The sequence below is a fragment of the Entelurus aequoreus genome, linkage group LG04 (genome assembly GCF_033978785.1).
Source record: "Entelurus aequoreus isolate RoL-2023_Sb linkage group LG04, RoL_Eaeq_v1.1, whole genome shotgun sequence".
NCBI classification, from domain to species: Eukaryota; Metazoa; Chordata; class Actinopteri; order Syngnathiformes; family Syngnathidae; genus Entelurus; species Entelurus aequoreus.
Genome location: NC_084734.1, coordinates 25,633,577 through 25,645,464, shown reverse-complemented (window position 1 = coordinate 25,645,464; position 11,888 = coordinate 25,633,577).

The following is an 11,888-nucleotide window of genomic DNA, read 5'->3' as shown; positions in this document are numbered from 1 at the left end:
TAGTTTGCTTTGTTTATAATTTTAGCTGTTTGCAAATTCACTATGCCGTGGAATTCCAGTATCTTTGATTCAATAAATAAAGGATTTGTGTGTTGTCTACATCCAACATTATATATTATTCTAACTGATCTTTTTTGTAACACCGTTAATGAATGAAGTGTACTTTTGTAATTATTTCCCCATATTTCTACACAATAACTCAGATATGTAACACTAGTGAACAGTAGAGAATATGAAATGATTTTTTGTCTATCAATCAATCAATCAATCAATCAATCAATCAATCAATCAATGTTTATTTATATAGCCCTAAATCACAAGTGTCTCAAAGGGCTGTACAAGCCACAACGACATCCTCGGTACAGAGCCCACATACGGGCAAGGAAAACTCACCCCAGTGGGACGTCAATGTGAATGGCTATGAGAAACCTTGGAGAGGACCGCATATGTGGGTAACCCCCCCCCCCCCCCCCTCTAGGGGAGACCGAAAGCAATGGATGTCGAGTGGGTCTGACATAATATTGTGAAAGTCCAACACATCAGCGAAAGTCCAGTCCATAGTGGGGCCAGCAGGAACCATCCCGAGCGGAGACGGGTCAGCAGCGTAGAGATGTCCCCATCCGATGGACAGGCCAGCGGTCCACCCCGGGTTGGGAGCAGAGTAGAAAAGAAAAGAAGAGAAACGGCAGATCAACTGGTCTAAAAAGGGAGTCTATTTAAAGGCTAGAGTATACAAATGAGTTTTAAGATGAGACTTAAATGCTTCTACTGAGGTAGCATCTCTAACTGTTACCGGGAGGGCATTCCATAGTATTGGAGCCCGAATAGAAAACGCTCTATAGCCCGCAGACTTTTTTTGGGCTCTGGGAATCACTAATAATAATAATAAATTATAATAATAAATAACCGACATCTATTTAATAATACCACCTTAACATTTGACAACCAAACAATTAAACAAGGCGACACGGTAAAGAATCTGGGTATTATCTTCGACCCAACTCTCTCGTTTGAGTCACACATTAAGAGTGTTACTAAAACGGCCTTCTTTCATCTCCGTAATATCGCTAAAATTCGTTCCATTTTGTCCACAAGCGATGCTGAGATCATTATCCATGCGTTCGTTACATCTCGTCTCGATTACTGTAACGTACTATTTTCGGGCCTCCCTATGTCTAGCATTAAAAGATTACAGATGGTACAAAATGCGGCTGCTAGACTTTTGACAAAAACAAGAAAGTTTGATCATATTACGCCTATACTGGCTCACCTGCACTGGCTTCCTGTGCACCTAAGATGCGACTTTAAGGTTTTACTACTTACGTATAAAATACTACACGGTCAAGCTCCTGCCTATCTTGACGATTGTATTGTACCATATGTCCCGGCAAGAAATCTGCGTTCAAAGAACTCCGGCTTATTAGTGATTCCCAGAGCCCAAAAAAAGTCTGCGGGCTATAGAGCGTTTTCTATTCGGGCTCCAATACTATGGAATGCCCTCCCGGTAAAAGTTAGAGATGCTACCTCAGTAGAAGCATTTAAGTCTCATCTTAAAACTCATTTGTATACTCTAGCCTTTAAATAGACTCCCTTTTTAGACCAGTTGATCTGCCGTTTCTTTTCTTTTCTTTTCTACTCTGCTCCGGGGTGGACCGCTAGCCTGTCCATCAGATGGGGACATCTCTACGCTGCTGACCCGTCTCCACTCGGGATGGTTCCCGCTGGCCCCACCATGGACTGGACTTTCGCTGATGTGTTGGACTTTCACAATATTATGTCAGACCCACTCGACACCGAGGATGTCATTGTGGCTTGTACAGCCCTTTGAGACACTAGTGATTTAGGGCTATATAAATAAACATTGATTGATTGATTGATAATAAGCCGGAGTTCTTTGAACGCAGATTTCTTGCCGGGACATATGGAGCTTGACCGTGTAGTATTTTATACGTAAGTAGTAAAACCTTAAGGTCGCATCTTAGGTGCACAGGAAGCCAGTGCAAGTGAGCCAGTATAGGCGTAATATGATCAAACTTTCTTGGTTTTGTCAAAAGTCTAGCAGCCGCATTTTGTACCATCTGTAATCTTTTGATGCTAGACATAGGGAAGCCCGAAAATAAAACGTTACAGTAATCGAGACGAGATGTAACGAACGCATGGATAATGATCTCAGCATCGCTTGTGGACAAAATGGAACACATTTTAGCGATATTACGGAGATGAAAGAAGGCCGTTTTAGTAAAACTCTTAATGTGTGACTCAAACGAGAGAGTTGGGTCGAAGATAATACCCAGATTCTTTACCGTGTCGCCTTGTTTAATTGTTTGGTTGTCAAATGTTAAGGTGGTATTATTAAATAGATGTCGGTGTTGAGCAGGACCGATAATCAGCATTTCCGTTTTCTTAGCGTTGAGTTGTAAAAAGTTAGCGGACATCCATTGTTTAATTTCATTAAGACACGCCTCCAGCTGACGACAATCCGGCGTGTTGGTCAGCTTTAGGGGCATGTAGAGTTGAGTGTCATCAGCATAACAGTGAAAGATAACACCGTATTTGCGTATGATGTCACCTAGCGGCAGCATGTAAATACTAAAGAGTGCAGGGCCAAGAACCGAACCCTGGGGAACTCCGCACGTTACCTTAACATAGTCCGAGGTCACATTGTTATGGGAGACACACTGCATCCTGTCAGTAAGATAAGAGTTAAACCAAGACAAGGCTAAGTCTGACATCCCAATACGCGTTTTGATACGCTCTAATAAAATATTATGATCAACAGTATCGAAAGCGGCGCTAAGATCAAGAAGCAGCAACATAGATGACGCATCAGAATCCATCGTTAGCAATAGATCATTAGTCATTTTTGCGAGGGCTGTCTCCGTAGAGTGATTTGCCCTGAAACCGGATTGAAAAGGTTCACAGAGATTGTTAGACGCTAAGTGTTCATTTAGCTGCTGTGCGACAATTTTTTCGAGGATTTTCGAGATAAACGGAAGGTGGGACACCGGCCGGTAGTTTACCATGAGGTCAGGATCGAGGTTAGGTCTTTTGAGTAGAGGATGAATAACCGCTTTTTTGAATGCTAGGGGAACAGTGCCAGAGGAAAGTGATAAGTTTATAATATTTAACACTGATGGACCTAATAATACAAAAAGCTCCTTGATAAGTTTCCCAGGAATTGGGTCAAGTAAATATGTTGTTTGTTTTGTCCCATTTACACATTTGAACAATTCCTCCAATGTTATTTCATCAAAGAGAGAGAAACTATTTTGGAGGGCAGTGTCCGTCGTATATACAGTCGTATCTGTGTTAATAGAACCCAGTTGTAGCTGAGATGCATTGTCTTTAATCTCTTTTCTAATGACTTCAATTTTCTTATTAAAGAAATTTATAAAGTCATCTGCTGAGTGGGTGGAGCTACTGGGAGGAGTCCCTTGTTGGGTTAGCGATGCTACTGTACTAAACAAAAATTTAGGATAATTTTTGTTGAGGTGGAAGAGATTTGAGTAATATTTAGCTTTAGCTGAGGTAAGCATGCGTTTATAAGTTATTAAACTATCACTCCATGCTTGATGGAAAACCTCAAGTTTAGTCGCACGCCATTTGCGTTCCAGCTTTCTACATGATAATTTCTGGGCTTTAGTTTCTTCTGTAAACCATGGGGTACGCCTTTTAGGGGCCCTTTTTAGCTTTAGCGGTGCTACACTATCAATGGTGTCGCGCAGGGAGTCGTTAAAGTTGTTAGTGAGGTTATCAATAGAGCCCACATAATTTGGGAATGGTGCCATTACCGAAGGCAGTAGGTCAGTAAGAGTCGTCGTTGTGGCAGCATTAATGTTGCGGCTGCTATAGTAGTTATTATTATTATTATTAGTTTGTTGACAATGAGTCAGAACTTCGAATTTTATAAGGTAATGATCGGACATTACTTTAGTGTACGGGAGTATCGTAACTTTAGAGCTGACAAGCACTAAATCTATCGTATTACCGTTGTGATGCGTGGGTTCATTTATTATTTGTGTAAGACCACAGCTATCAATTATAGTCTGGAGCGCCACGCATGGAGGGTCCGATGGGGTATTCATATGGATATTAAAGTCCCCCATTATGATTATATTGTCGGCATGCGTCACTAGATCAGCAACAAACTCTGAGAATTCACTGATGAAGTCCGAATAGGGCCCAGGGGGGCGGTAGATAACAGCCAGGTGGAGAGGCAGCGGTGTGACAAACCTCATAGTGAGCACCTCAAACGAGTTATATTTATTATTTAAGTTAGGTGTAAAATTATAGTTTTCATTGTATATTAGTGTGACACCCCCTCCCCTTTTAAGAGGACGGGCAACATGTGCATTGGTATAGTTAGGAGGAGATGCCTCATTTAGCGCAAAAAAATCGTCTGGTTTGAGCAAGGTCTCGGCCAGACCAACGACGTCGAGTTTGTTGTCTCTAATGACCTCATTAACTAATAACGTTTTGGAAGATAATGATCTTATGTTTAAAAAGCTCATATTATAGGTAGTGGGCTGTTTTGAGGATTGTTTGTTGAAATTATCCGAAGTAGCAATATAAATAATGTTGCGTTTATTATGTGTAGTGCACTTTAAATAGTTTCGACCATATCTAGGAATTGATACGACGGGAATTTTCAGATTGTTTGCTTGATGCTGCGATAAACTGAACGCATCATAGTTAGCCACCTCAGTACAATGTATGTCTGCCTCTGACACCGTCACAAAAGAAAAAACATTAACTGGAGATAACTTTCTAGGTAAAGACTGATCTCTGAAATAATATCTCAGCATCCAGTAACCATGGTTAACAGATCACAACCATTTAATACCAATTTATCTCCCTTAGCACCTCACCATGGGGAAGGACGCATTCATATGCCTTCACCAGCACCTGCATTAAACATGCAGAGAGTTACACAAGGTAGGGACTGATCTCTGAAATATTAGTGTATAGATAGGCCCCTTGGGTATTACCAGTCATGGTTAACTGATGGCTCTCTCACAATGCCCACCTCACTAGGAACGGCAGTCCCTCCTCGACTCCCTCCACCTCCCTCACCAGCAGCCCTCAACATGTGGCAGACAGAGGAGCCTGGATCCAGCCTGGCCTACAGGCCAACATGGCGAGGGGGAAGAATGGCCGACAACATTTCCTGCTCTGGTGAGCAATAACTGACAAATACTGGATGGTCATTCTGTGCCACAAATTTTGGAAAAAATTCAAATTCACAAGCAATCACATATTTTCTTCAAACTTTGTCAATAACTTTTGTCATTAACTAAGGTCAATAGCTAATGTCAGGATTATGAGTAATGAGGATAAACACTGAAACATGTTAATTTTATACTGCTGTTTGTCAACAGCGCCTGAGGTAATCCAGATCCTTAGCCTGCTGGAAACTATTAAGCACAACCAAGACCAGCTGATTGCGAAGGTAAACTTCTTAAGCCTTGAATAGGTCAATAATTCATAATGACATTGATTTTGATTCATTATTATTTTTTAAAGAAAGAAACAGCCTACATGGCAGCTTTGTGTGATTAGAGTAAACATTGCTACATTTTCTTGTTACATTTCACCTGTTTGCTCTTTAAATACCACTTTTAATGTTTTTTATTTATTTCGATCGTATTTTTTAAAAATGTGCCCTGTGGCTGTTAAAAAATGACCTGCAGGCCGCAAATGGCCCCCGGGCCGCACTTTGGACACCCCTGGCCTACACGAATACAAACATAGAATGATAGTACAAATATAATAAGAAAACAATGTCAACCTCCCAAAGTTGGGTTATGGATATTTATTTATGCCCCCCACCCCCAACCCCCTGCCGCCGTCATCCAACAGAGCCAAACAAGTACTCTGATCAAGGAACCAAATAACGATATTGTTTGAACATTTTGGATGTCTTGCACACCTATACCCTGATCACAAATTCATAGTTTACGCACCTTATTTTAACCACCTCCAGTAACTTTAAGTCATGTTTTTTTTTCAAATGTAATCTCCTTAATACCTATCACATATTTTGTATTGTGTAAGCATACTTGGCTTTGGATGCTACATACCATAAACATAAACGTATCTGTCTTGTAATCTTCTTTGATTACAGGTGCTGTGAGTAAAAATATGTTGACAAGGTCAGCCACGGACGCTGAGGTCACCAAACACGCCATCAGGTGGTTCAACTTGGCGGGGGATCGGGCAACGAGGAGACGAGTCCCGCTTCCACCTCCTCAGGAGGAATAGAGATGTATATGTATAAATAAACAACCTTTTATTGGACTTCTTGTCATTCACCAGTTATTCATTTTCTGATATGTTAGCTGTGCATGGAGCGGCGTTACCTTGAAGTTGTAGCCTAATAGATTAAATACGTATATTTACTTTTTATATATTGACCATTTTCTGTTTCTGCCTATTGACAATATTGTTAGTTTAAAAATACAAGGCAATGCATATGTAAGCATATATTGCTGTAGTAGGGCTTAGTGAATTTTTTAGTTTCCTATTTTATCCTACAGCAAGAACAGAAGGGATTTTGAAAATAAGATAAAGGGGTCCAAAACGTCCAGATGAGCCAGGGTTTTTATGAGTCCGTTGCTGGTCCGCGGCGGGAGGTTAGGCTTTGATCATGGGTGCGGAGCGGATGCAGTGCGCCGTCACGGCGCACCCGCCGCGGAAATAAGGCTTTGATCATGGGTGCGGAGCGGATTCAGTGCGCCGCCACGGCGGATCCGCGACCCGCGACGTTCCTGAGAGCAAGTGGACGCCGATGCAGGTCCGTTTCGCGGTTCCGTTCCGGAAAGCGCGATACCTCTGCGGGGGATCTGCCGCGGAGTGTTTTTGCTGTGTGGGTCAAAAAACAAGTGAAGCACACCGAAGAAGAAGAAGAATTCGAGGGATTTGTGGATGAGTAATAACTTCAGAACGTGACCTTTAAATGTTTATTTTGTGTGTTGTGTGACATTAACGTTCGAGCAAAGTTGAGTTATTGATGTTGCTATTGCTCTGCACTATTTTGAATGTTACTATTTTTGTGATTGCACATTTGCACATTACATTTTGGGAGTGAACAGAGTTGTTAGAACGCTGGTTTGTAATATATTATTAAAGTTTGACTGACCTATCTGACTGTTTTTTTGACTTTCCCTTTAGCGCAGCGTAGGTGCGGCTAATACCACGGGGCGGCTAATAGGTAAACAAAGTTTTGAAATATGCCATTCATTGAAAGTGCGGCTAATAACACGGGGCGGCTTATGGTGCGGAAAATACGGTACCTTAAGCAGCACCTTGACAGATGAATGGCACTCTGCGATTCCACTCCTCAACTCTCCATGTCAGAAGACTCCTATGCTTCCCGAGTTTTTGATGCTTACCTTTTTGGCTATTCCCAATGTCATCCAGCTTGGTGTTGTGTGGTAGTTTGCACGTCTTGCAACTCCAACCCAAGTCTAGTTATTTTTGTATATTAGCTTTTGTTCCTTTTTCCACGGTGCTCATTTTGTTTTCTCTTTTTCCCACCGTCGCCTTTTGTTATCTCCTGTTTGGATCATTGTTGTGAGTACTTTTTCCTTAAGTAAAAACTGTTTTACTTACCGTCCGTCTGCATCCTTGGGTTCCTCTCTACTGCATTTAATTGCATTGTGACAATTACATACAGATAATGTGTCATGAGACATGCAGATATAAATTAAATACACAAAGGACATAAGTGAAGATAATTAAATGAGCTCAAATATACCTACAAACGAGGCATAATGATGCAATATTTACATACAGCAAGCCTAAATAGCATGTTAGCATCGATTAGCTTGCAGTCAAGCAGTAACCAAATATGCCTGATGAGCACTCCAACAAGTCAACGACATCAACAAAGCTCACCTTTGTGCATTCATGCACAGCTTAAAATGTGTGGTGGACAAAATGAGACAATAAAGTGGTATTTCAGTTAACTGGAATCCAGTGTGCTGTGGGGCCCTCTTGTAGTGAATCACACCCGAGCCATCATAAATTAATCAAATCTTTATTAGACACGTAAACAATGTGATAAAGAACATTTTACATCAATCAAATTGGGGATCTAGATATCTGGTCAGGACACTCCTCACTCTTTTGCCTTCACCTTCATTGTCCATTCGTTTTTGGTGACTTTATATACTCTGGACCTAGACGTTGAGTCTGCAACATACATGGCAAACAATAACTAATAAAGTCTGCTTTGCCAGTCCAAATGCATTCGCTGTGTTCCGTAGTCTTCCCTCGACGGCCAGATAATACAAAGCACACACTACCTTTTTTATCACATCCACGGGAGCCCGCATTCTCGTTGACTCTCCTTCGACAAATGGACAAAGTTTTTCGGTAAGTAAAATCGAAACATTCGAAAGTTCTCTTGCCGTCTGAGAAGTGTTTTATCCGAAATAGCTGCAATCGCTTACTCTTAAGGTATTCATGTGTGATTTCCACAAGCATCTGTACAGACGGAAGGAGAAACAGGGGCATGTCTGGATGACTCGCCTTCATATTTCCAGTGGTTAGCTCCGAGTTACGAAACCGCTTTATCATGAAGCTGGCTGTGGCGCGTTCTTTCTGTCGTCACTTCCTCTCCGAACTCAGTTTGTAAACGATCAATGAGTCCATACAAAGCCAAGAGCTGGAGATTCAAGAAATACACGGCGCACTTACCCGAATATAAAATTGTCCGAGGAGGGGAACCTTAAACAATAGTTTAGTGTGGCTGAAACGGGGCTTAGGCTAAATAATTATTCGTTTAAGGCAGGGGTCGGCAACCCAAAATGTTGAAGGAGCCATATTGGACCAAAAATACAAAAACAAATCTGTCTGGAGCCGCAAAAAATTAAAAGCCATATTACATGTGTCATGAGATATAAATGTAATTAAGAGGACTTAAAGGAAACTAAATGACCTCAAATATAGCTACAAATGAGGCATAAATGTACACATCGCTAGCCTAAATAGCATGTTAGCATCGATTAGCTTGCAGTCAAGCAGTGACCAAATATGTCTGATTAGCACTCCACACAAGTCAATAACATCAACAAAACTCACCTTTGTGCATTCATGCACAACGTTAAAAGTGTGGTGGACAAAATGAGACAGAAAAAGAAGTGGCATAAAACACGTCGTAGAAAGTCGGAGAAAGTTATACATGCAAACAAACTATACGGTGAGTTCAAGGACCGCCAAAATAAGTAGGACAAAACGGCGCTCGCCAAATACTTGAATCAGTGAAGAATGTTTAATATAAACAGTGTGATTTATAACAATTAGCGAGGTTTGTGTCATGTTTGTCCTCCTGCAGAAAACATTCTAAAACAAAAAAAAATAGATTTTTTTCCCCTCATCTTTTTCCATTCTTCATACATTTTTGAAAAATCTCCAGAGAGCCACTAGGGCGGCGCTAAAGAGCCGCATGCGGCTCTAGAGCCGCGGGTTGCCGACCCCCGGTTTAAGGGGTTATCCGGCTTAGTGTAGACATAGCCTTAGTGTATTAAATCACAGTTACTGAGAGTGTGACATACCAGGTTTCCCATGAGTATGTATTAGTGATGGGTCTGGCAACACCGAGCTCATAGAGCGATACCCTGTGTCGGTGCGCGTATCGCTTTTAGAAAGTCACGTGACCGAACACGAGCTGTTTTGGTCACGTGACCGCTCATGAGCTGTTCTGGTCACGTGAACGCTCATGAACTGTATCGCACTGACGCCTGCGCGCCAAACTGTGTTTATTAGGAAGCGGCGCAATGCGTGTTGTTGACGAACACCGTTAGGGCCGCTTGTTGTCACTGTCACTCAAAGTTGCATTTCAAAATTACACAGAATAAATGTGTTTATTTTGTTTAGAATTCAGATGGGTTTGATTTGGTGCGCGGCATATATTGGCTGTGCGGCGCACGGTGTGCGCGGAGGACGCTTGAGCACTGCGCAATTGCGCAGGCGCGCACCTTACAGGGAACGTTGTTCACAGGGCACAGAGGAGGCGTCAGTGCGATACAGTTCGCGTATCGGTCACGTGACCAAAGCAGCTCATGATCGGTCACGTGACTTTCTAAAAGCGGTACGCGCACTGACACAGGGTTTCGCTCTATGAGCTCGACGCATGCGCCGATGCATCTGTGTTGCAGGACCCATCACTACTGTTACTAGAGAAGGTATAGGAATGACGGCGCGGCGAAGTTGGTAGAGTGGCCGTGCCAGCAATTGGAGGGTTGCTGGTTACTGGGGTTCAATCCCCACCTTCTACCATCCTAGTCATGATACATGTTCACATTATTTGACTGTATGTAAAAAAGATAAAAATATATTTTTATTTAAATGAAGATATGAAATAATCCTAAATGAAATACAATGACTTGGTTTATATAATTGTATATACTAGGTCATAAAATCAGTGTCAGTTGAGTCGGTCCATAGGTTGCCTGTAGGGATTTTTAATGTCCAGCAGATGTCAGTATTTAGTGACACAGTATCGACACAGTATCAATACAGTTTTGCAATGTGTCGAAACGCTTCATGAGGCCTCATCAACCCATCACTAGTATGTATGCTTGCTTACCTCACACAAGAAACTGTTGTTATTGGCTCTGCCGCATTCTCCGCCAGCTTTCACTTCCCATATTTTTCTCCCTTTCTGGGATGTGGGAAATGTATACAATTGCTCTACCGCATAACAGGGCATGTTTACTTGGCAAACACTCTTCAATTCAAAGAAATGTCTAACGAGGAAGTGCAGTGTAGCGAAGCGCCGGTGTTGTACCGAAATCTGTTACCCATCGGAATTTGTAACTCCAGGGGGCGATGTTCCCATGGCGTTTGTTTGATGGTATAACGGTAAGCCCAAAGAGGAGGAGAAGAAGAGCGCTTGCGTAAATGGCGTAAACTATCCTTAATGCTGAAACGTCAGTTGTCAGAATTTCAGCTTTAATAAATTACACATATTCTGGAAATCAATGACTTACTTTCATTATAGTATGAGTCCATTGTATCAGCTGTTGATTCTCTCTCACACACATACATTTTCCGGATTAAAACCTATCATGGAATGAAACGTCAGTTGTCTGAAATTCTGACAACTGACGTTTCAGCATTAAGGATAGTTTACGCCATTTACGCGATACAATGGACTCATACTATAATGAAAGTAAGTCATTGATTTCCAGAATATGTGTAATTTATTAATGCTGAAATTCTGACAACTGACGTTTCAGCATTAAGGATAGTTTACGCCATTTACGCAAGCGTTCTTCTTCTCGTCCTCCTTGTAGGGATGTGCGTATCGATCCTGTGGTATCGATATATCGATACTCACACGCTACTCATTTGGCATCACTTTTCTGAAAAAAGTATCGATATAAACCTAAAAACGGCGTGTGGGGGGTGCAAGCATCACTTTCAGATGTTTTTGATGACTTACTTAACTTACTATGTGCTGGGACACCCCTGTACCTGGCAGAGTATAGAGCTGGCCCAGTCACGTCACAGCTAGAGACAGCGAATGAGCGTCGTCAACGTGCAACACACACACACACACACAGCCAGCCGACAGCGATGCAGCCAGGCATATACAGTGTTGTCCAATTGTTGACTTAAAACAGGCATTGTTTTTGTTTTTTTTTAGTAATGTTTACTGAATATTTTTGTTTAAATGATTATCCTAAATTCAAATAATTTCCACACAGGGGAATTTACTGTTAGTTGAAAATTGCTTGAGTATTTAAAACAAGATAAGAAAGAGATACAATTTGGAGATTCTTCATCTTTGCATTACAGTTTTATTTTTTTCCAAGAAAATCTTGAAATATATGATTGAATGTGATTTTGGTTTTAATCTGTAACATGATTTCTTACATTTC